This window comes from Pipistrellus kuhlii, unplaced genomic scaffold (genome assembly GCF_014108245.1).
Source record: "Pipistrellus kuhlii isolate mPipKuh1 unplaced genomic scaffold, mPipKuh1.p scaffold_m20_p_10, whole genome shotgun sequence".
In the NCBI taxonomy this organism is placed as follows: Eukaryota; Metazoa; Chordata; class Mammalia; order Chiroptera; family Vespertilionidae; genus Pipistrellus; species Pipistrellus kuhlii.
The window spans coordinates 37,906-64,383 of record NW_023425405.1 but is presented as its reverse complement, the minus strand read 5'-3'; the positions used below and the strand labels follow the sequence as shown (position 1 = coordinate 64,383).

The window sequence follows — 26,478 nt, the reverse complement described above, 5'->3', positions numbered from 1 at the left end:
ATTTCTTAAGGTGTCTTTTCTTGCCTTATTGCCCTAGTTAAAACCTCCTGTATAAAGTTGAAATGAAGCACCGAAACCTGTTTGGCTCAGTGGATAGAGCGTTGGTCTGCAGACTGAAGGGTCCCACGTTCGATTCTGTTCAGGGGCATATGCATTGGTTGTGGGCACATCCCCGGTGGAGGGTGTGCAGGAGGCAGCTGGTTGATGTTTCTCTCTTATCAATGTTTCTAGCTCTCTATCCCTCTCTCATCCTCTCTGTAAGAAATCAATAAAATATGTTAAAAAAAGAAAAAAAAAAGAAATGAAGTGACAAGAGCAAGAAGAAGACAAAGCTTTCAGTGTGTCATTATTAAATATGGTAGTAGCTATGCATAGAAGCCTTTTAATAGGTTGTGAAAGTTTTTTTTTCTTCCTAGATTGTTGGGTGATTTTATTATGAAAGGGTGTTCAATTTTGTGACATGCTATTTCTAAATCTGGTGAGATTATCAAGTGTTTTTTCTACTTTATTATATTGATACTAGGGGCCTGGTGGACGAAATTCATGCACTGGGGAAGAGTCCATCAGCCCAGCCTGCTGCCTCTCACATCCTGGGAGCCCTCAGGGGATGTCCTACTGATGGCTTAGGTCTGCTTCCCATTGGGAGCAGACCTAAGCTGCAGTCTGGCCTCCCTTTGCTGGAGGCCACCAGGCTGATCAGGGAAATTTGCCAGCCCCATCACCCCACTGCTACAGCCACTGCCAGCCACTGCAGCCACTAAGGTAGTTTCATCAGCAGGGACTCCAGTCCCTTCACCATAAAAAAAATGACAACTTTCATTAGGCATTTTCAAGATGTGTCTTTCATAGGATATGACATTTCTTTCTTTCTTTTTCTTTTTATCCTCACCTGAGGATATGTTTCCATTGATTTTTTTCCCTTCCCTCCAATTGCAGGCTTGGCCCCTTCCCAAGCCTAAAGCCTCTGCCGAAGGCTTTAGGCTTGTGAAGTGGACACCTCTAGCCCCTCTGATCGCAGGCTCAGCTGGCTGGGAGTGACCTGGGTGCCAAGGAGGTTCCTGGGACCCAGTTATGTATGCAAATTAATCACCATCTTTGTTGGATTAATTTGCATATGCACTCTGATTTGACTGTGGGTGTAGTAGAGGTACAGTCAATTTACATGTTTTTCTATTATTAGGTAATATACAGATTACATTAATTGATTTATGAATGTTAAACCCATATTACATTCCTATAATAAATTGCACTTGGTCATGGGTGTACTCATTTTTATAATATTGTTGGATTATTTATGTTAGTATTTTGCTGAGAATTTTTGCATTGAGACCTATAGGAGATACTGATCTGTAGTTATTTATTTATTTATTTATTTATTTATTTATTTATTCTGATGTCCTTTTCTGGTTTGATATCCAGACAATACTGGCACCATAGAATGAGTTGGAATATATTTCTCCTCTTCAATTTTCTGGAAGAGCTTGTGAATAATTAATATTATTATTATTTTTTTAAATTGGGTAGAATTTACTAGTGAAGCCATGTGGGCTTGGGCTTTTCTTTGCAGGAAATGTTTTATATCAGTAATGTAATCCCATTTTTACATCTATTTAGATGTTCCATTTTTTTGTTGAGTCAAATTTGGTAGTGTATGGATTTTCCATTTTATCTCTGCTATCTAATATTCGGGGAACATAAAATGGCTTATAATATATCCTTATAAGTGTTTTATTATCATAAACTTAATAATTATGCTTCCTTCATTCATTCCTGATTTTAGTAACTTTCTCTATGTTTTTTATTAAAGTAGCATTGATATGAGAGTCACATTGATTGGTGCCTCCCACATGTGCCCCGTCCAGGAACAGGGATTTGCCTACAATCAAGGTACATGCCCTTGACCAGAACTGTTAAGTCTGGGAAGTGATGCTCTATCCTTTGAGCAAAATCAGCAAGGGAAACATATTTTCATATTTGTTGACCTTCTGATTAGTTGTCTTATGCATTATTCGAAGCACAGTGTTGGAATGTACAACTCTTATTGTTGAATTGTCTATTTCTGCTTGACCTGCTGTTTTTGTGATTCATTGATGTTTTCTTTTGCTACCATTGAGCCCCTCTAGTAAAATTTTAATTTCAGTTATACATTTCAACTCCATAATTTCTACTTTGTTCTTAAAAAATAATTTTGTCTCAGCATTGACATTCTCTATTTGATTAGGTATTATATCATATCTTCCTGTATTTTTTTAAGTGTGATTTCCTTCAGTTCTGTAAACATATTTTAAATTTCTGCTTTGAAAGTCCTGCTTTCAAATGCAATATATAGGTCCTCTCACAAGTAGTTACTGTTGCTTGAAATTTTTTCAGGATATGGCTCATACTTCCTTGCTTCTTATAATTCTCACAGTTTTTATTAAAAGGTGGATATTTTAAGTAAAATAGTGCAGCAACACTGGATAGTGATTTACCTTCTGCTTTTCTAGGGCACAAGTTGGTGTTGTTTGCATGTTTGTTTAGTGACTTGTTTGGATTCTTCTGTGGAAGTCTATTTTCCATGCAATGTGAAACCTCTGATGATGTCCCTCAGAAAGTGCAGTTTTGGGATATCACCTGGGATGACAGTAGTTTTAGCAGTGCTCTCCTTTTTTGTCTCTTCCCTTAATCTTTCTATTAATCTGTGTGTCTCTATTGGTATTGCACAGAGCTGTTAGGCCTACTAATCACCAGCTGTAGTGATTGCTCTATTGTTTTTTGCAATGTCTTTGGGTGTAAGTTGCTCCACTGTCTCATATAATTATATTTGGTTTCCTTTGCAGGGTTGGTTTTTGTGGCCAATCTTTCAGGATTTTTCTGACCCCCAGAAGTATCATTGGTACCTGTCTCTTTTCCTAATTCTGTTGGGTAAAATTGCTGGCCCATGGTTTCTCTTATAACTCTTATTGGGATTCCAGTCCCCTCTACATTACTTACCATTTAAATCTTCACTCTTTTGAAGAGAACCCTTTGAAATTCCCACACTGCTTCAAGTAAAGTCATTCCCTTTGAGGAGAGCTTTGGTTCTCTTTAATTATGGACTTCTTTTCCACCTGAACAATATCTCTGAGGCACAGCTCTGGGCTCTGAGTGGTGAATGTTAGCCTCTGGTCTTCTCAACCAGCCTCTCCCTGTATTCATGTGAGGGAGCTAGAATGTGGGCCGCTGGGCTCCCTGTATTCTTAGGGTGTAGTGGCTGGCCTAGAGCCACTGTGTTATGAATAGAGAAGCAGTAAGTTGGTGTTGGCTGCACTCACCACTCTAGTGCTATAACTCAGATTTGTAAAGGATGAGAAATGCTGCCAGTCTGTCACTGTTGGTAAGGTAGCATAGGCTTGACGGGTAAATAAGGGTGAAGGAGCCCAATCTTCCTGACCATATTTGTCCAGAAAGGACTTTTCTTCAAACTGAGCTGAAGGTGATTTTCAGAGGGAAGAAGGATGTCATGGCTCAAGTACTACTCAGATTCTCCCTCTTCTTATTATGATTTAGTAGATTAAAAATAATATTTCTTCACTTGCTGTATGACCTTAGGACAATTTTTAGAGATTTTAATGTAAAAAATTCACCTGTTATGGTTATTTTACCAGTAATAGCTTTTCAGGTTTCATCAAGATGCTATCTGCAAGTGGAAAGACTGTCAGTAATTTTAGATTAAACATTTGCTATCTCCCTTGTCTTTCTTTCTGCTCAGTGCATGGATCTGGAATCATTTTGTTTTCCCTTTTTTACTGTTTTATTAGTAGAGTTGAAAGAACTATTGTTAAATGGGGCCGAGATAACAACTGCCCTTGCCTTCTAGGTTTCTATGTTAAGTATAGGAGCAATCATGGTGTCTCCTTCCATTTCCAAATAGCCACTTATGGTCTTTCACTTGGAAATGAAAATGAGTCATTTTCTATTGGCTCATGTCAGAGTTAAAGTGCTATGTGTTGTGCCTGCTCTGCAGGAGGAACTGGTGAGAATTTGGAGACTCACAGAAAAACTCCACTTCATCCTCAGGCCAAAACCAGCCTGCAAGGGGTCAGATTGGGATGTTGAGCACAGTTCAGTGTGATGTCAAAGGTGAGGTTTCTTCTTGGCCCAGTCTTCTCCTCTCACTACTATGAAAACTTCAGCAGGTTCAAATAATGGGACATGGGCCCAGTGACCTTGCCTTTGTAGCTTATGCTGTGACCAGAACTTTAAGGGGTGAGTACTAGTAAAAGAGAATAGGAAGTATGTGAGTCAGGAAAGTGCTGCGGTGGAGACAGGATGCATGCTTTTCTGTGCACAAGTGAATTTACAATAAATCACCCTGTAGCTCATTTCTTGGAAATAAAACGGATTATGATAAACAAGACATTTTATTGTGCTGTGATATGCTAAACTATACATTAACATTTTCCCTTTGTCCCTTATAGCATTTATCAGTAGTAATAAAGCACTAAAGAACATATTTTTATAGAGAATTTAAAGAGGAAAATAAGATGTTAAACTAAAACTGAAAAGAAGAAATGCAGATGACAGCAGATATTGTGCAAACTATGCTGAAAATACCAGAAAGAGAGCAAGTGACTGAATGTTACTGGATGGATCAGTTGGCCTCTGAATTCTTTTCAAGTTTCTGTTCCACACAGCCCCTACTGTGGTGGAATGACCAAGAATTCAGAGGGCTGTCCAACAAATGAGTGTGTTTTTGGGGGAGGTATTTAAAAAGTCTTGGCAGACAAATAATGGAGGAAGCGAAGGTTATGCTGAGAGTGGCAGAAAACTGGGAGAAACACACTTGCTTCCTGTCTTCTTAGATGTTGGTGCCATGTGGTAAATGGAGTTTCTCTCTGTCATTGTGTGTAACTATACATGACTCTGATGACCCCAGGGTCTGCAGTGATATTTATCCCTTCACACAGACTACTCAATCCCAGAGTCCCAGGACTGGTCCCTCTCTGTGGTCTTCCCTTAGGATGCCTGTTTGCTGTCACCTGCTTATCACTACAATCAACCAACATATGAGAAGTGTGGATAAGCAGTCAGGGCTCATGATTCATACCAGTGGCAGAATTTCACAGGGAAAAGTCCAGATATTGGTGTATGTGGAATTCCTTGGAAAGCAAAAGACTTAGATGATCTGATACTTCTCTGTTTTTTTTTTATCTGCAGAGATACCAGGTTTCAGAGGAATTATGATTTTGTCTAAAACCATATTTGCCACTAGTGGCAGAACTAGACCCACATACCTTTCCTGCTGCATTTCACATGTTAGTCACAGATATCCAGCGCTGATGTGCTAATATGACAGTCTGCTCTGAAGCTCATGGAACAAAGCAGTGTCCCTGAGCTAACAGAAGAGGACACACAGCCAGATATGTTAGCCATCCAGTGCTGCCAGCCCAGGCAAGTGGATCCTGTGTATTTAAATTCATGGACTCTTGTTTTATATTATTTTGTAAATGATGAAGCTCTCGGCTAATTTTTAAAATGAAATTTATTGGGGTGACATTGGTTAATAATATTATGGAGATTTCAAGTAAATAATTCTATGATGCATCACCTGTATACTACAAAGTGTGACCTCCTGCTGTGACCAAATTTTAGATCACCATTACCTTTTACTGCCTCCACACCCTTCCCTATGGTAACTACTATACTGTTTTCTGTGTCTGTGAGTTTTAGCAAAGCTATTTATTCTTATGTGTGAATTGGGTGTTCTGTGGAAATGTGAGGCCAGTTCCTGTCCATGGACCTGGAGCATGCTCTCAGGCAGAGATGATCTCAGGGTGTGCTCTGCTCACTCCAGCCTGGAAGTCTGACTACTTTGTTTAAGGGTTTAGAAACTCTTCATTTACTCTGTCTCTCTTGAGAAAACCAATGAGAAATTATTTATTTTCTTTGGGTGTTGCATATATTGTTGATAATGGCTAAGTTCTGCTTTAGCGGCCTGAGTTCAGAAATGGTAGAAGTAAATAGGATGGAGCAGCTCTAGAATCTGGGAGCTCTGGCAAGAGAAGCATCTGAGAAACAGGGTCAGGCAGAGTTTAAAGGCCCTTGTGAGAAAGCCACCACTTCACATTTCCGCAGCCTCCATGGTCCTCCTTGGCAGATGTGTGGGTAGGGTTTGGCCCGGACTACTCTAGTAAACAGAAGCTCATGCAGGAGGGGAAATCTCTGGGCTGTTGAGAGGATGTAACATGAAGAAGGAAGACTAGGAGGTGGAAGAAGCAACGGGTTGTGTGAGATTCCTAGGGTTGCTCTAAGAGAGTATCACTAACTATGCAGCTTAAAGCCACCGAAATTTATGGTTTCATAGTTCTAGGGGTTCAGTATTAAAGATCGGCAGAGCAGTGCTCTCTCTGAAGGCCCTGGGGATGATCCTCGCTGCTTCCCAGCTCCTTGTGGCTGCTTTCAATCATTGGAGGCTAGGCTGGTGGATGCATCACTCTGATCTCTTGCCTTTTGAATTTTACAAGGAGAAAATCAGGTTGCACCACCATCTGCCTCCTCCTCCCTCCCCCCACACTGTGCTTGGAAACCTCCTCATTTAGAGATTCAAGTTTATCACTTACAAGGTCTTCTTTCCACCCAGCAGTAGAATATAATATAATAATAGAATAATAATAGAATATCAGAGACTTCTCCCCCATTTTTGTATCAAGTATCTCCTTTCATCCAACATCCTATACTATGGTCCTCACTCTGATCTGAGATCTCACCTTTAATAGTAAAATTTCCAGCAAGAGGATCTTCAAGGTAATCTAGGACTTTTCTATCAAGTATGAATTCTCCCAGTAGCTATGCATTATCAAATTCTACAACCAACTCTACATATTAAGATTTTTTATACAGAAGCACCCTACTTCCTAGTACCAAAACCAACCCAATAATGTAAATTCTCCATTGTAAATATTAGAAAAGATAATTGCACAGAGGCTAACTTATCTATATGTATAGGTTGAAGATTACGACTCTATCAAGATAACCATGTCATAATCCCCAGAACATATAAATGTTACCTTATTTCAGATTGATTTTGAGATGGGGAGATTGTCTTGGATTATCTAAGTGGGTCCTACATGAAATCACAGAGGCCCTTAGGAGATGGAGGCAAGAAGATCAAAGGAGGAAAAAGGCAATATGATGATTAATTGGAGTAATGTGGACCAGACATGGGAATCAGGCCCCTTCTAGAAGCTGGAAGAGGTAAGGGATGAATCCTCTCCTGGAACCTCCAGGAAGATCAGCCCTGATGATACCTTAGTTTTATCCCCACAAAACTAATTTCAAGCTCCTGACATCTAGACTGTAAAATAATTTTTTTTTTTGTATTATCTCAGGCCACTATATTTTTTTGGTAATTAGTTATGGCAGCAATAAGCAACAGTAGAATAGAATAAGCTGAGGCCCTAAACAGTGAATTTGAAGACTAGGTAGGAAAAAAGACTCATTCAATCAGGAAATAAAAAATAAAAAATAAATTCAGGAGGAGAGACTAAGGGAGCTTTGGGACAACATGAAATATAACAACATTCAATTCCCAGGGGTACCAGAGGGAATAGAATCTGAGCAAGAATTAGAGAACCTGTTTGAAGAAATAATGGCAGAAAATTTCCCTAACCTGGTGAAGGAAAATGTCACACAAGTTCAGGAAACTCAGAGATACCCAATCAGATGAACCCAAAAGGCCAATTCCTTTCACATAATAATTAAAATGGCCATGATTAAAGACAAAAAAAGAATCTCAAAGACTGCAAGAGAGAGACAGAAAGCTACCTACAAGGAAGCTCCCATTAGACTGTCAGCTAATTTTCTCAAGAAAAACCACTTCAGGCCAGAAGGGAGTGACATGAAGTATACAAAGTAATGAAAACAAAGGAACTGAGTCCAAGACTACTGTATCCAGCAAGCCTATAATTCAACAGTGAAGGTGAAGTAAAAGCTACACATACAAAAAAGGCTAAACATGTTTATTGCCAACAAACCAGTACTGCACAAAATGCTAAAGGAACTCTTATAAAAAGAAGAAATAGAAAGAGAAGAGCACAGGCATAAAGAATAAGAATGGCAATAAATACCTATAAGTAATAAACTTAAATGTAAATGACTTAAACACTCCAATTAAAAGATATAAGGTAGCTGAATGGGTAAGAAAAGACCATATATATATATATATATATATATATATATATATATATATATATTACACACACACACACACACACACACACACTGAGTGGCCAGATTATTATGATCTCTGAACGCATGAAGATCCCTAGGTGCAGTATAAGAATAGGACAGGGATCTACAATTTCAGCACTCTTATTCAACATAGTTCTGGAAATCATAGCCATGGGTATTAGATAAGAAGAAACTATAAAATGTATTAACATTAAAAACACGAAGTTAATCTATCATTATTCACAGATGGCATGATATTGTACATAGACAGCCCCAAAAGTTTCACCAGACAATACCAGATATAATCAATTATTTTGGTAATGTAACAGGATACAAAATTAGCACCCGAAACTGATAGAATTTTTATATATCAACTACAGGCCTGGTGCATGAAAATGCATGCAGTAAAGGGTCCCTCGGTCTGGCCTGCACCCTCTCACAATCCGGGACCCCTCAGGTAGGGTCCATGGGCCTGGCCTGAGATCAGGGTCTATCAGAGCTTTCCTTCCCCTGGCTGCAGACAGCCGTCCCCACCCCCATCACTTTCACTGCTTGACATCTGTGCAGCCCTGGTCTCCCCCCCCCACCACCAGCTGCCTCCCTCTGCCAGCAACAGGTGTGGGGTGTGATGGCTTGGCTGGCCTGGGCCTCCTTCTGCGGGATGATCACTGGCTGGCCGAGCAGCTGCCACAGAGTCACTGGCCAGTGGCCTGGGCCTCCCTTTTTCTTTCTTTCTTTCTTTCTTTCTTTCTTTCTTTCTTTCTTTCTTTCTTTCTTTCTTTCTTTCTTTCTTTCTTCCTTCCTTCCTTCCTTCCTTCCTTCCTTCCTTCCTTCCTTCCTTCCTTCCTTCTTTCTTTCTTTCTTTCTTTCTTTCTTTCTTTCTTTCTTTCTTTCTTCCTTTCTTTCTGTAAGAGTAATGTTTACTGAGCAATACAGAACTGAGTACTATGAAGGGTTTACCAGGTTGAAAATGCACCACACCCTGCCCCTGCCACCCCTAATACCCAGAAACTACAGTACTTAGAACTTAAACACAATGGCCATAAGTTCTGAATATGTTCATAACAAACAAACCATAGCATATTTATACTGTATCACAGTGAGTGATTATAGAAATCCATTTATATATTGCTTGTATAAAACTTTTTTTGTAAAAAACATTAAAAAAAGTTAAAACAACATGTGCAGTTGAAAGCCCTGCCAAGACAGCCTGCCTGTAAATATTCAGTGAGTATGTGCTCTGGAAGGACGCCTGTGCCTTGTGCTCACAGCAGAGTAGGGCTGGCAAGGGTGCACCCTCAGCTGCCACTCCAGGCAGGACTGAGCTGGACCATGGTGAGTAGGGATAGCAGGGCCTGGCACTGTGACCTTCTCCAGCCTTGCATCAGGATCAGGGTCAGGGTCAGGGTCAGGTTCAGGGCTGGGGGCAGGTAGATTGCAGTTTCACTTTGGGTTCCATATTCAGTCTAATTGTGGTTGCAACTCATGGCTCTTCCTGGCTACTCTGAGGTTCTTTGGGTGGGTGCCCTGGTGGAGAGGCTGGAGAAGTGCCCACAACTGCCTGGTTGGGCATCTCTTCTGTCCAGGGCCTCTGTCCTGCCTCCTGCAAGTCTGTCCTCCTGCAACCTGGCCCCAGGCAGAACAGACCCCCCTCAGGACAACTTTGGTCTCAGTGCTCAGTCCTGGGTTTATCAGCCTGGGTTTCTTCCCTTGGTTGGCTGATTTGAGTTTCACAAAAATGCTTGGCCGATGCTGGCTGAGCTGAGCCTCATGGATGAGTTTTTCTTACAGCAAGAAAGATCCCTCTGGGATCCTCCTCCTCTACCCTCTCCCCATCTCCTCCTCCTCCTCCTTCCTGCTCCCAGCCCATGGTCACTTCTCCAACTGCTGCAGCAGTGGGTTGACTTCTGAGTCAGGGGTCTTAAGGCTGTGGGTCCTGATGATGCAGTGGAGGCTGTGCCACTTGAACATCAGGATGAGCTGCTGCCAAACCTGCTTCAGCTCCTCCATCTGGGTTTTTAGCTCCACATTCATGAGCTCCAGCCACCCAGATTCCCACTGCAGAAACTCTTTCTACTCCTTGTTCTGGCATGGGGCTGCCACCACTTTGTTCTTTACCTAGCACCCTTTCCTCTGCTTATCTTCCTCATCTAGTTAACCTTTCACAGGTTGAGGCCTCTTGTCCAAGTTTCACCTTTAGGAAGTGCACAGGGGTGATCATGGCCCCAATGTTGTGGATGTCACTGTATTTCAGCTCCTCTACAGTCAGGGCTGAGCTGTGGAGTTTGATCAGGGGCCAAGCCCTGGCAGAGAGCCCGCAGTCATGGAAGTGTCCAGGATCTGCCTAAGCATGATAGGAGGAGGAGTGGCAGTCCAGCCCTGCAGAAGCCAAGGGAGAGGCTGTAACCCTGGGGCCTGGGCCAGGCTGCAGGTGCCATGCCTCTTCAGGAGTCTCTGTGGCACCAGTCTCCCCCTGCAGTATCCACCCTCCCACCTACCAGTGCCTCCCATAGCAGCCGCCCAGCATCTCTCCAGCAAGCTGTGGCTTTGGTCTCCCTTTTTGAGGTGATCCATTGTGGGGCCCCACCTGCCTGCCTACCTCATTTCCCTGAACCACTTGTCTGCCTACTTGATCATCCCAACCACTAGCCTGCCTACCTGATCACTCCTAGCTGCTAGCCTGCCTGTCTGATCGCCCCTAACTGCTTGCTGGGGGCAAGTCCAGCCTGGCAGGTGCCATGATGGTCCTGGTCTCTGGTTGTTCTGGTTTCTGGGCTTTTATTATGTAGGATAATGAACTTTCAGAAAGAGAAACAAAAAAGCAATTCCATTTATCATTGCAACAACAACAACAACAACAACAACAACAAATAAGATAGGTAAGAATAAACTTAACCTAAGAGGTAAAAGACCTATACTCACAATACTATAGGGCATTGAAAAAAGAGATGAAGATATAAACAAGTGGAAGAATGTACTGTATTCATGGATTTGTAGAATTAACTTCATTAACATGTTAAGCCTACTCAAAGCAATCTAGAGATTCAATTCCATTGCTATTAAAATACTATTTGAATATTTCACAGATCTGGAACAAACACTTTAAACATTTATATAAAACCCAAAAAGATCCTGAATAGCTGAAGTACTATTGATAAAAGAGAAAAAAGTTGGAGGGATAATAATAGTAATAGGTAGCAACTAGATAACCAAATGGATAAAAGACTTAAATGTAATTCATTAAACCATAAAAATCTATAAAAAATCTTAGGCAGCAAAATTTCAGACATCTCTCGTAGCAATATTTTTTATGGATACATCTCCTAGAAAAAAAGAAACTAAGGAGAAAATTAACAAGTGGGAATACATTGAAATAAAAATATTCTACGTAGCAAAAGAAACTATCAACAAAATGAAAATAGAGCTCACTGCATAAGAGAACATATTTGCCAATGATATATCTGGTAAAGACTTAATATAAAAATATATAGAATATATATATGGGACTCATTCACCTCAACAAGAGGAAGACAAACAACTCTATTAAAAATTGACAAGGAATCTAAATAAACACTTCTCCAAAGTAGGCATAAATATGGCCAAGAGACATATGAAAAAAATGCTTAAAGTCACTCATCATCAGAGACATGTTAATTAAAACTAGGAGTTATCCCCTCACACTTCTCAGAATAGCTTTCATCAACAAATCAACAATCAACAAGTGTGGATGGTGATTGTAGAGTAAAGAGAACACTAGTGCACTGCAGGTGGGAATGCAGACTGTGTAGCCACTGTGGAAAACTGTGAAGTTTCATAAAAAAAAACTATAAATGGAACTCCTATTTGACTCAGTGATCTCACTCCTAGAACTATAGACTAAGAAACCCCAAACACCAATCAGAAAGAATTTATGCATTCCTATATTCATAACAGTGCAATTTACAATAGCTAAGATATGGAAATAGCCCCAGTGCCCATCAGTAGATGAGGGAATAAAAAGAGCTGTGGCACATTTACACAATGGAAAACTATGTGGCTGTAAAAAAGAAAGTACTCTTACCATTTGCAACAGCATGGATGGACCTGGAGACTATTATGCAAAGGGAAATAAGCCAGTCAGAGAAAGAAAAGTATCACATGATCTCTCTGATATGTGGAATCTAAGGAACAAAATTAACCAATGAACATAGATCCAGAGACATAGAAGCATGGAATAGACTGATGATTTCCAGAGGGAAGGCAGAGAGGCATGATTAACCCTGGAATTTAAATGCATATATGCATAACCCATAGACTGACAATAGTGTAATGAAAGCCTAGGATCAATGTGAATAAAAAACTAAGGGGCATCTGTAATACTTTCAACAATAAAGTCTTATTTTTTTTTAAAAAAAAGAGAGAGATTGCTTACTTGTTTTCTCATTTCTGCACAAGGGAGATCAAACGAATGAAAATCTGTGTAACTTTTCTGTGTATTTTCAGGCACCCGTTCCCCATATAACTCATTCCCCAAAGACAGAGCAGAAGAGAGAACAAAAGTTCTTGATAAATACCATGCAATTTGTTTAATAGAACAGGAAAATGAGGGACAACCCCTTTCCTGAAGAATGTTGGGAGTTTATACTATTCATTCATTCATTCACAGTCAGTGAATTGAACTTGATTTACGATTTTATACCAGACAATGAGAATCTAGAGAAAGTAAAACAAAGTCTCTTGGAGACTGGCTTCCTTCACTTAGCATAATGATTTTGAGAATCATTCCAAGTTTTTCATATCAATATCTGTCCTCTTTTCTGAATGGGTAGTATTTCACCTTTTGGATATATCACCATTTTTTTTTTTTACTACTTTTTAAAAAAATTTACATTTTTATTGAGTTCAGAGAGAAAGAGAGATAGAAACATCAATGATGAGAGATAATCATTGATTGGCTGCCTCCTGCAAGCCACCCTTGGCTGAATTGAACCTGGAACCCTTTAGTCCGCAGGCTGATGCTCTAGCCACTGAGCCAAACCAACAAGGCCAGGACCAGGATTCTGCCTCATGCATGTTTCTTCTACTAATAAAATTAAAAGTTATATCTCACAGCAAGTTTGGGCATTTCATGCTAAATTAATGCCCCAAGGCTCAGTTACAAATTCTCATGAAAACTTCCATGGGAATAGAATAAAAAATTGACAGTGGAGAATTGTAACTCACCCCATCATTTTTGTAATATTATTCTTGTAATGATGAGCTGTTAACTAGTTTGTGACTACAGATAAACAGCCTGCTAGCTTAAGAATTCTAGGAACTAACTTTAAAGGAAAGAGACTCTGACCTGTAGAAGTGCCAGCTGTGGAATATTTTCCGACCATCTTAAACCATTTGTCTGAAAAGACACTATTGGCTTGCACATAGTCCACTTAACAAATAACGTCCCTTTCAATTTGTTTGTTCTGTTGGGTATTTCCCTCTTCTTCTCCCTCCTTACAAAAATCAAAGTCAAATGGTTAACAAGGTCTCCTACTCCCTCCTTATAAAAATCCAGGCCCAAGTCAATTGTGGACATGTTCTTTTGGAACCATCTTCTTAAGCTGCTGTCCCTTGAGTAAACTGTTTTTCCTTACATCATTACCTCTCTCGAATATCGCCTTTTGAAATGAAAACGGCTGAACCTATATTCAGTATCGATCCTTACTAGGCAATCCTAGATGATTATATGTATACTTTCCCTTCATAATCCTGCAGGAGAGAAGGGTCTTTGGTTCCCTGGGAGTTGCTGGTAACATTTGCAAATGCTTTGAACACTAGCAAAATGGTTTTCCTTCCCCCTCCCCATTATTACCAGTACAGTCACTCTCAACATGTGATCTCTAAGCAGAAGCAACACCTGGGAATTGTTAGAAATGCAGAATCTCAGGCTCCATCCCACTCCTCCTGAATCATAAACTATTTATTTTAACAAGCCTCCCACTTGGCTCTGATATATGTCAGTGCTTCACGAAATACAAAGAAAAATCTGAAGAATCGGATTCTAACCTAAAAAAGTTACTAATAGGATTTGGTCCAATATGACAGCTTTGTAATCCTGGGCACTGTCTTTAGGATGGATTGTCTAAATTCTATCACTTGTTCAATTTCAGAACAAGGCCCCAGTTTCATTCACTGGGCAATAGTATTTTATATAGAAGTGTATATCATAAGATATGGGGATACCCCTCCTCTTAGAGTGTAAAGGAAGCAGAAGAATAGAGCCATCAGATGTGTATTCAAATCTTTTTCTCTCCAGGTTCAGGAAAACAAGAAATATATTAAATAATGGAGTTCCAGTCACTTCTGGTGCTATGGTCTGGAAATTGCCCTCAAGGGAAAACCTTTTAGACATGACTGTCAACTTATATGGTTATTGTTTCAGTATGGGTACACCTTAAGTTTCTGGTTTGGTTGCTCTTTATTGCTTTCCAGTATTTGATGCTTAAAAGTTTATCCAAAGATAACCGGTGGACTGTTCAGTCTAAGTTTCTCTGTTACTTTGAAATTGGACTCTGGTTGTAAGGCTAAATCCTCTTGTTCTTATCATGTGTAGAATGAACAAGAGTTGAGAATTATATGAAGGTTTGGTTGGGATATTGTAAAAAGATTTCATCAGGGAAGTTAAAGTGAGGAGGCTCTCAATGGAGGATGGAGCAAATTCCCCCAGGCTTCACATGGAGCATGCTGCCAGTCATCTGCTTACTAGGCATTTCCGCCTTCTTCTTCCTAACAAAATTATAATCTTGCTTATAAAGGTTATGTGCCCCTGTGATATATAGTGTTTCTTGCAAGTGAGTTTATCTTAGAACCCAAGAGATCATCACAATGACTGTGGAGATTTCTTTGCTTTTTTAATATAACTAGTTGTAATTCTGACTTCTTTATTGTTTTTGTCTTCTTCCTACCTGTAATTCAGACATGAGGTTTAAGGTGAAGCAGCCATCATGACACTTTGAGGACAAAAGTAACTTACAAAGAATTGTGGAGCAGGTAGGGGAGAAAATCCAGTCCTTTGGATAGTTATATCATCTTTGGACTTACCATTGTAAACCTCTTTGTTGAATCAAAATGGAATGCTTTGGCCTATCCAGTGTGGCTTAGTTGGTTGAGCATTGTCCCATGCACGAAGAGTTTTCCAGTTTGAATCATGGTCAGAGCACTTGCCAGGGTTGTGGGCTCAGTCCCTAATGGGATGCCTACAAGAGGAAGTCGATGGATGTCTCTCTTACTGATGTGTCTATCTCTTTCTTCCTCTCTGTGAAACCATAAAAATCACACTTTAAAAAAATTGAACCATCTTTCCTTTGTTTTTTTTGTTTTTAATCCTTACCCAAGGATTTTTTCCCCATTGATGTTTAGTGAAAGTGGAACATGGTTAGAGAGGGAAAGAGAGAAACATTGATATGAGAGAAAGGTATCCATTGGTTGCCTCCCACACATGCACACACACCTATTTAGACCGGGAATAAAAGCTGCAACTCTGACCAGTAATAAAAACTTCCACCCTCCAGTCCATGATCTGATGCTCTAAGCACCGAGACACACTGCCCAGGGTGAACTGATGGTTGGTAAGCCACTTTAGTGAAGGTTCTCTTATATGTAGCCTGATGCTCAAGGTGACACTTTGGGACTGAAGGAGAGTGACCATAAGACAAGCCAATAGAGCATTTAGAGCCAACAAGAGCTGAGTTGTGGTGATGTCAGCCAGTTAACACCCAGAAAACGTTGCTTGGACTGGGAAAATCACTCTGAGTCTCATCAGCTTGTGGCCTTCCTTATCAGGGGCCAGGAGGACCTCAGAGAACTTACAGGCAAGGAACATCACCCAAGGAGAAGAGAGACAGAGGTTGAGGTCTGAGAACCACATCTTTCTCCCCAAACTACAATGTCACAAGGCATGCATTTCACCAAGGGAGAGAAACATGGTGGTTGGGGGGAAGGCTCTATATGGCACCTAAATAGAGAGCCTGATCACTCTCGAAAGGAGCTCCTTAATAAATCACATTGGAAAGGTTTAAACAGGATTAAAAATTTAGTTATATTATTTCTCAAGAAGTAATGGATCAGAGGCAGGAAAGATTTTAAAAATTGAAAAATTACATTTTTTAATATTCTAAATGTAGCTTATTGTTTTATTTTGCAATACAGGTTGTTTCCACTGAATTCCAAGTTATTCCACAATTTATTTAAAGCCTTAGGGGACTCATTTCCACAAGCTTTTTTGAATTATTGTTCCTACAAAAACGTGGTCTCAGCCCTGGTGCCATGATTTTGGCCAGAAAAGTCTGGTAAAAAGGAAGTTACCTTGAAATTCCAAAGCTAAGTTATAAAAAATGCAAATGGGCAATAGGCTCAATTAAAAGAAAGACTTAGCTTCATCGGGGACCATTCTGGGCTATACCATGACCTGCTTTGACTTAGGAAGTGTTTTTTTGTTTTGTTTTGTTTTGTTTTTTTTCCCCCAGTTTTTTCCTTTATTTTTTTATTTTTTATTTTATTTTTTTTTAAATAAATCTTTATTGTTCAGATTATTACAAATATGATCCTCTTCCTCCTCTCAATTGCTCCCCTCCCCCAAGTTTCCACCACACCCTCTGTCCTTTCCCCATCCCCCATTTTCCTCATCCATATGTGCATAGTTTTTGTTCAATCTCTTCCTGAACCCCCACTCCCCTTTTCCCTGAGAATCGTCAGTCCACTCCCCTTCCATACCTCTGATTCTATTATATTCACCAGTTAATATTGTTCATTAGATTTTTTTAATTCCCTTGGTTTTTAGATTCACTTGTTGATAGTTATGTATTTGTTGATCATAATTTTTATCTTTATCTTCTTCCTCTTCCTAAATAACCCCCTTCAGCAATTCATATAATTCTGGTTTGGTGGTGATGAACTATTTTAGCTTTTTTTTATTTGTGAAGCTCTTTATCTGTCCTTTGATTCTGAGTGATAGCTTTGCTGGGTAGATTATTTTTGGCTGTAGGTTCTTGCTATTCATCACCTTGAATATTTCTTGCCATTGCCATCTGGCCTGCATGGTTTCTTTGAGAAATCAGCTGACAATTGTATGGGTGCTCCTTTATAGGTAACTACCTGCTTTTCTCTTGCTGCTTTTAATCTTCTCTCTTTGTCTTTTGCTTTTGGAATTTTAATTATGATGTGTCTTGCTGTGGTTCTCTTTGGATTCCTTTTGTTTGGGGTTCTGCGGGCTTCCTGGACTTGTAAGTCTATTTCTTTCCCCAGGTGGGGGAAGTTTTCTGTCACTATTTCTACCAGTATTCTTTCGGTATCTTGCTCTCTCTTCTTCTGGAATCCCCATAATTCTGATGTTGGTTCGCTTGAAATTGTCCCAGAGGTTTCTTACACTATCTTCAACTTTCTGGATTCTCTTATCTTTTCCCTTCTGCAGAGGAGTGTCTTCTGGCTCTTTGTGTTCTAAATTTTTGTCTTGATTCTTGCAATCTTCCAGTCTGTTTTTAGGACTTTGTATAATATTTTTTATTTCAGACAATGTTTTCTTTATTTCTAATTGATCCCTTATTATTTCTAGTTGCTCCCTTTTCATATCCTCATAGGTCTCATTTATTTTATCGACCTTTTTTAGGATATTGTTGAATAACCTTATAACTGTAGTTTTGAACTCAATGTCCAATCTTTTCTTTTCCTTCACCTCCTTCCTTTGTGTCCTTCCTCTTGTCTGCATTTTAGTTGTTTCCCTGATTTGATGGATTAGCTTTGTATGCTAGGTGTTCTCTACCAGAGAGCACCCAGTTACCTGCGGTGGACAGTCTTGGTGTAGCCCTTTGTGGGCTGTGTGTGCAGTCTTGTTGTTAAGCCTAGCTTATTGTTGGTATCACTGGGAAGTGTTGATCTCTAAGCCAATTGGCTGTGAGGATCAGCAGTGTCTCAGCTAGGAGGTACTTCTGTACTCCGCTTGGATAGGGCGGGGTCTCCGGGTGGCGCAGACAATCTTTGGTTCCCTGTCAGTCTGGCCTTAGAAAAGTCCTGTTTGTGGAGAGTTTCAGAAGATTGGTTACAGGCATGCGCACCTCTTTGGTAAAGGTGCAGACAAGCTTTGGATTCTGGCCAGTCCCTCCCTAGAGAAAGCCAGCCTCTGGGAGAGGTTCTGTGCTCAGCCACAGATGGGGCAGAGTCTCGGGTTGGTTCAGACAAACTTTGTATTTCCTTCGGCTCCTCAAGTCCCTCAGTAATGGCGTCTGGCTTCACACACCTCTGAGAGATCTCTGCCCACTGCCTGACAGTCTGGCCTCTCCCTGTCTGGGGCCATCTATCAGAGCAATAGGGTGATTCTGTTTTCCTCTCGAACAAGAAAGCCAGCCGCGCATTAGCTGTCTGCCTCTCCAAGCGCCAGGAGTAAGCCAGTAGCTAACTCAGCCTGGCCCGCCCTCTCTGTGCACCAGGAGTAAGCCAGTAGCATTCTCAGTCCCCATTCGGCCCTTCCTTTCCATGCACCAGGAGTAAGACAGCGCCTTTTCACACACACAGTTCTCCATACCTTCACAGTTCCTGAGGTTCAGCGTGCCTTCTCTCTCCTTCCCAGATGGCAGAGCCTCCTCTCAGCTAGCCATCTGGTGCTTCAGGGCAATGCCTCCCCTATTTTCCAGTTCTAAATTCAAATTTGTTGTGATAGGCTGCATTCGGGTGTCTACCCTATGCTGCCATCTTGGTGTCTCTCTCACTTAGGAAGTTTTAATTTTAGCCATTCCTATGTAGTTACTTTTGATCTTTGAGTTTGTAAGGATTTCCATTATTAACAGAAAAACATTCAAACCTATAAAGAATTTTTGTGAATTTATTTGAGCCAAACTGTTGACAATTTATGAGAAGCAGAATCTCAATGGATTGGTATAATGCTCCAGAAAATGGAGATTTTTCATCTATTTTTATGCATTGCAATCAAAGGAGCAGATGTAGGTGAATTACATGAAATCTATTGGTAATAGATTAAAGAGGTGAGAGAAAGCAAAGCAGATAAACCTCTGGGATTGTATAGAGGATATAATGATAGACATATATGTCTTTTACTTAGGTGGCACACAGGGTATTTGATTATGACCTGAAGGGTCCAAAAAAAAAAAAAAAAAGGAAATTACAAGTTACCCTGACAGTTCAGTGATATGTCATCATAGATGCATAAAGTCAATAAGGCTAGTTAAAGTAAAGATTAATCTTGTCAGGGAAGATACTGGCCTACGAGGTGACTATCCACCATAACGACTTTTAGTTAAAGTTTTAATTTCAGATAATCCTTGGTGGTTATTTTAGATTTTTGAGTTTGCAAGACTGCCATGCAGGCCTCCCCTGAGCTTGTCAGGTTAGTATATTGCTCTTTTTCCTGTATACCTTTTATTACCAAAACCATATAGTTTTTTTCAAACTTAATTAGAATTTTTAACCTTTATCAACCTTAATTTTTAGTAACAACTAAAAATAAGTAATTAACATTTTTAGTTTGATATTTTAGGAATACATTTTATAACTTGTAAAATTAGGTTTCTTCATTGGCAAACACATGCATATTTTCAAGAGACATAACAGAGATAACATAAATTTTTTTAAACAATGGAAAGACAAACCTATATTTTATGTTAACTCTTAAAGACATTGACCAAACTCAACCCAACTTTAATAAAAAACATTTTCCCAGACTATTTGATTTTAAAACACACACACACACACACACACACACACATACACACACACACACACAATTTGGTATAAGAAGCTAGAAAAATTCCAGCACAAGTGGAATATGGAAATGAAGACAGATAGTTAAACAGCTGTTTGCAGCTACCTTGTAAATTCTATCTTCCCCAAACCAAGAACACTTAAGAGTAAATGGTTTTCATGTCTCCTCCACAACCAAAGATAAATAGCTTGCCACATTTTTCTGTGTATAAGACACCCCCACGTATAACATGCTCCCCACATGTTTGCAACCCAAAGTTAAGAAATCAATATTTTAAACATAAAACAGAACAAAATTTTATTTAGTAATTACCATAGATAATGTTCACATACCAGTACTATGATATTATGCAGACTATCACTTTATTCAGCCTCTGTTGCATAATTGCTCTTCTTCATCACTATTAGTTCCAGACATATCAATTTCTTCTATTTCTATTGTATCACTGCTATCTTCTGAGTCACTATATATGTGAGATCATCCTCAGTTCCATCCATGGCATTACCGATTCCACATTCTTTGAAGGACTTCACAATCACCTCTTGCTTGATGCCATACCATGACTTTAGGACCCAATTGAAGACCTCAGTAATGGTTCTTTTATTATTTTTTTCCTCCAGTTTTGGTGTCAGGTTATCACCAGCTTTTTGCTTCTCCTATCAGGGCTTTAAATAGCTTGGTGATAGAAACATCTAGTGGCTGTAGCTGACATGTAAGTCCACCAGGAATAACTGTTAGGTGTGTTTATAAATCAGATGCAACCTATTTTGACTTTTCAGTTAAATGTGCTTGCAACAGATCAAAGACGAGTAGAACTGGTTTCTTTAAGGACCCCCCTACCCAGGTCTTCTGAACCAAAGTCTTTGCAAACCAAAACGACCATAATGTCTTCATTCATCCATTCCTTCTCTTGAACTTGCACAATAATGCCAGGTGGTATGGTCTCTTTAGGATATTTTTTTTCCACTTAAAAATAAACAAAGGAGACCTTTTAGTACTGTCTGCACATCATGAAAGCACAGCAGTAGTAGAGTGTGTCTTTTATGGCCACTTGTTTTGATTGCCACTATTTTGATTCCTTTCACATCAAAATTGAGAGGTATCTGACTTGGTTCAGAATTGTGTTTTTTTCCAAAGTTGTACGACATAGGAGTGAAACTGTTGGATTTTATCCTCATAAACTGGAGGCATTTTATGAGCCAAATTCATTTGTGTTCTCATAGCCAACCCTTCTCTCCTCATGAAATTGAAGTACTGTTTTGTCTTTCCTGTAAAGTCAACAGTGTTCATTTCGCTTGCAAACATTCTTGCCTGACATTGAGTAAACTTGATTTACATACATAAGCCACTCTGGTGCTGATCCATAATCCAAGTCTTCAGCCTCTGCTCCCAGTTTTCCCATTTTTCTGGTTTTCTTCTTAAGGCCTACATGGTTTTTCGCATCTTAAGGAGTTGCTCTTCCAGTTTTCTCCTGTACTCAGTGGAAGAAGATCCAAATTGTCTCTGCAGCTCTTTTGTATACATTCAATTTGAATTTTTCAGAATAAGACAATCACTTACAGGGAGAGAATCCCAGATGGCAGCATAGGTAATACTGCGGCCTCACACAACAATTTCAATAAAATACAACTAAAATACAAAATGGACACTACCCAGAACTACAGGAAATTTGACTGACTGGAAATTCTACGAGAAGGAAAGAGAAAACCAGAAGGAAAATCAGAGAAACGGTAAAAGCCTAAGGTACGGGACCACATTGCGCGCGAAGAGGACGGAGCCGAAGAGGAGGGGGAGGCTGAACGTTCCCTAGTGGGAAGGAGATAAAAGCTCCTGTCTGTGCTGAGCCCCAGTACCAACTGCACTGAACCCCAGTTCTAGGCCAGGTCCTGGGGACCCAGGCTTATACAGAGGGAGCCTGGGCTATAAGGTGGAACCCCAGGGGAATGGCGAAAGGAAGTCCCAGAGGCCGGCACATTTCGCGCAGAGAACGGGAGGTTGACTGTGCTGCTGGATTGCCCTAGCGGGAAGGAGACAAAAGCTCCAGACTGCTCTGAACCCCACTTCAAACCCCACTTTCAATTGAACTGAACCCCATTGGGGGAGAGCCTAGATTGTTAGGTAATGTGCAAAACTCGGGGGCACCTTACTCTCAGAGGTGCTTGCAATCAGTACTGAAGGACCCTGAGGAATACTGACACTCAGGAGCTCATAAGGCGTGGCTGACGGAAGCCAAGGCTGTAGGCTCCAACCTGAAACTCTGCCCCATCCAAGTTGAACACGGACTTTTAAGGCTACCAACTCAGAGAAGCTGCGAAAATGCAGAGACAAGGAAACAGATCACAAATGAAAGAAATGGAGGACAAAAAGTGACTGCATATCGAGTTCAAAACCACACTTATAAGGTTTTTCAAGAATTTCCTAGAAAAGGCCAATAGAATAAGTGAAACCTATGAGGATATGAAAAGTGATCAACTAGAAATAATAAGGGATCAACAAGAAATAATAAGGGATCAACAAGAAATAATAAGGAATCAACAAGAAATAAAGAATATATTGTCTGAAATAAAAAATATATATATATTATACAGAGTCCTAAAAACAGTATGGAAGATCGCAAGAGTCAAGTCAAAATTTGGAACATAAAGAGCCAGAAGATACTCCTTCGCAGAAGCAAAAAGACAAGAGAATCCAGAAAGTTGAAGATAATGTAAGAAACCTCTGGGACAACTTCAAGCGAACCAACATCAGAATTATGGGGGTCCCAGAAGAAGAGAGAGAGCAAGATATCGATAACATAATGAAAGAAATAGTGACAGAAAACTTCCCCCACCTGGTGAAAGAATCAGAACTACAATTCCAGGAAGCACACAGAACCCCAAACAAAAAGAATCCAAAGAGGACCACACCAAGACACATCATACTTAAAATTCCAAGAGCAAAAGACAAAGAGAGAAGATTAAAAGCAGCAAGTGAGAAACAGGTAGTTACTTATAAAGGAGCACCCATACAATTGTCAACGATTTCTCAAAGAAACCATGCAGACCAGATGGGAATGGCAATAAATATTCAAGGTGATGAATAGCAAGAACCTACAGCCAAAAATACTCATCCCAGCAAAGCTATCACTCAGAATCAAAGGCCAGATAAAGAGCTTCACTAATAAAAAAAAAAGCTAAAGGAGTTCATCACTGCCAAACCCGAATTATATGAATTGCTGAAGGGGTTTCTTTTGGAAGAGAAAGAAAATAAAGATAAAAATTATGAACAACAAATACATAACTATCAACAAGTGAATCTAAAAACCAAGGGAATTAAAAAAAATCTGATGAACAATAAAAAAAAAAAAGAAAAGACAATCACTTACCAGTATTTATCTTTTTTTATTTTTTTATGTCTTTGGGGGCTCAGAATGCTCCAATCCCTGTTGCATCTGCACCTTCCACCTCCACCTCAATTATGGCATCAACTGACATCAATAACAGCAAGGCTTGTGATTGGAGAAAGCCTGACAAGGTATGGGCAGCTATGGTCCTGCATGGGTCCCTCCTTGGCTGACTTTCATGTATAAGACACCCCTCAATTTTCAGTCTAATAATTTTAGAAAAAAAACCCCATAATTTTATACATGGAAAAATATGGTAACTCATCCTACTCAGGGTTAAAGATACAGAAATTCAATTAGTACCATCTGCTAGCCACACCCAAGGACATACAAGTTAAGAGAATAAATCTCATTTTGGTACATCAACATAAAATTGAAGAATATTCTATTGATCTTCTCCGAAAACATACCCTAAGTGGTCAGACTTTAAAACCCCCAAAATGAAGGTTCCAGGGTCCTCTCCCTTCAAGAAGAATGCCTGTGGCATTTTCTCCCATAGGCATCTATCCCCTATTTTCTAAGTGACCCCATGGGAAGTGCTTCCAGGAGAGCAATGGGTAGCAGAATCTTTTCCTAGCTAACCCTCTGAACTTTTTCCAAGGCCCCTTTTTTTGGCTCCCCTTTTCTTTGAGATTTAGTCTAGGGTCTCCTGTTGCTTCTGCTATGCTATTTGCCCCAACAGTGTTTTTGCTGTGCTCAGTAAATTTCACTTGCTTTTCTACACTTTGTCTTATGATTGAAGCCTTTCCTTCAAGAAAAGGTGTAGCATCCTCCCTTGTTCTGCATCACCATGCACTGGGTCAGGTCCAATCGCTGTGTCACTGGGCTCTAAGAACACTTTTCCCAAGAAACAGTATAACTAAGACAAGAGAAATCTTATAAATGTTATACGAATAACTTGATTCATTCGCCAGTGTTGCCCTTCAGAACAGAAGGGCTCTATACCTCCTTACAGTGTCAAAAGGTGGTATCTCTTTAACCCAGAAAAATTTGATTTTATATAAATAAATCAGGGTAGCTACAACAAAACATAGAAGATAAACTTGAAAGAGCAAGCAATGTACACAATACTGGGGACTCTTTCTGGATATCAAATTGGCTTTTCTCCCTCTTGCACTCATAATTACAATATCTTCATACTCCTACTAATTTTTTGATCCATTACTCAATTTATTAAAAATTAATTTATTTTCATATGGCAGACATACAGTTCCAAATAATGCTGTCTGAAGGATACCAGGCCCTCACTCTCACAGAAGAGACTTCTTATTTGGGGCCTCTAGGAAGACATCTTCGGTCACTTCCCTCAGCTGACACCTAGCTAGTATGGGAACCTAAAGCCCACAATGACCCTAATCAGCTTGAGGTAGCCAGAGCAGTCTTTGCCCAAAATATCCAAAGGAATTGGAAACCCATACAATTGTTAGGTAGAAAATTAGCTGGGGTGGGCCCTACCCTGTTGTCCTGACAAGGACCACACCAACATGGACTTCATATCACCTCTATGGGCAGCCCTGCAATCAACAATTCCTGACACAAACCTCCAGTGGACATGTACTGAGCCAGCAAATCCTATCTAATAAAAGAATAATATGCAAATTGACCATACCCCAGCTACACCCACAAGCCATGCCCACAAGCCAAGCAGGAGTGAATATGCAAATAAACCCAACCAATATGGCTGTGCCATGAAAAGAGCAGCAGGGAGGCTTGAGTTTCCCCAGCAATGGAGGAAACCAAGCTTTCTGCCTGCCCTTGCAGCCCCAGGCCTCCACTCCAGGCTACAAAGTTTCAATGATAGAAGATAAATAAATCTCAACAAAAATGGCTGCGACCACGAAGAGAGTAGGAGGCTTGGTTCCAAGCAAGGCTACAAAGTTTCAATTATAGAAGATAAATAAATAAATCCTAGATACCAGGGCCTCTGCTTGGGTCACCGGGGGGCATGCTGGCCTGCAAACCACCACAGACTCCTCGCTCAGGCCACTCCACACCCCAAGGGAACCCCCACCCTGATCCAGGACACACTTCATGGAAAACTAGCTGGCCCCCATCCATGCACAAGGCCTCTATCCCAGGGGTCTTGGGCCACATGCAGCTCTTTGGCTTTCTCATTTTCTACCTATACTCCTCTCTTAATTTCCTTTGTTCTCTCTTAACTCAGCTCTGCATTTTTCATGTATGATATAGCTTGAATCTGTTTCTGAATCTCTACCCAGCCCTTTGGTACATCATATTAGTGTAGCAACCTCCCTCATACTGCATCAACATGCGCTGGACCAGGTCCAATAGCTGTGTCCTCTGAGCCTTCTGCTCAGCCAATGCCACCTTATTGTTGAACTCACAGTGACCATCCTTGAACTGCTCCGTCAGATCTTGAATTCCTTCTGGTGCTTCCTTTATGTAATCATGGAACTCCATGCCAACCGATTCATCTTTCTGGGTGAATAAGAGAATCATGCATATCCTAGCCTTGAGTCCAAACATTACCAGCGTCTTCCCCATGGACCTTTGCTCTTTGTGTATTGACCCAATGGGACCACTAGGAGCACAGAGTGAGACCCTGCAGAGGTCAAGAGGCTTAAAAGAACAATCTCCTTTGTAGAATTCAGTATGTCATATTTAAAATACCAGCTGTGTCCATAATGACAATTTCTCCTCCATTCCATGTGCTGCTCCCTTTCTCACAGATCTTGGTGATGGATTTTGCTGCAGTGCTGTAATGATTTCCAAGGATGCTCTTCTCTGTGTCACTTTTTCCTCCTCCAGTCTTACCTATTAAGACGAGTTTCAATTGTGAATCTATGGGGTCTTGGTTTTGTAGGACATCAGAGGAAAAGCCACAGTATTAGGACTTACTTCCAACCTTTCATGCTTCCCAGTACCCCACCATATTGCCTTTCGCTATTGCCTGCTGGTGTCATCTCTGCGAGCAATGTCTGCACTCACAGGAAGTCTGTAGAACCCCTGTATATGACCAGCCTCCTGCAAGACTTGGAAAACACCAGGTCACTTTTCATGAGTCTCTTAGACTGCTCCCAGTGACCTTTGGAAACTAAATGTCAATCAAGGATGGTGAACCACTGCTGGTAGCTGTTTCTCATATACTAATGTAGGAAGTAACACAAATTCTGGCTTTGGGACATCACAGTGGAAGATCCTCTTCCCCCAATTTATT

General features: G+C 40.3%; 2 pseudogenes; both read right to left on the bottom strand.

Moving 5' to 3' along the window:
* Positions 1–10,062: 10,062 nt before the first annotated feature.
* On the bottom strand, positions 10,063–10,625 carry LOC118710969 (annotated as a pseudogene).
* A 7,031-nt stretch (positions 10,626–17,656) lies between these two features.
* On the bottom strand, positions 17,657–26,133 carry LOC118714529 (annotated as a pseudogene).
* Positions 26,134–26,478: the final 345 nt, after the last annotated feature.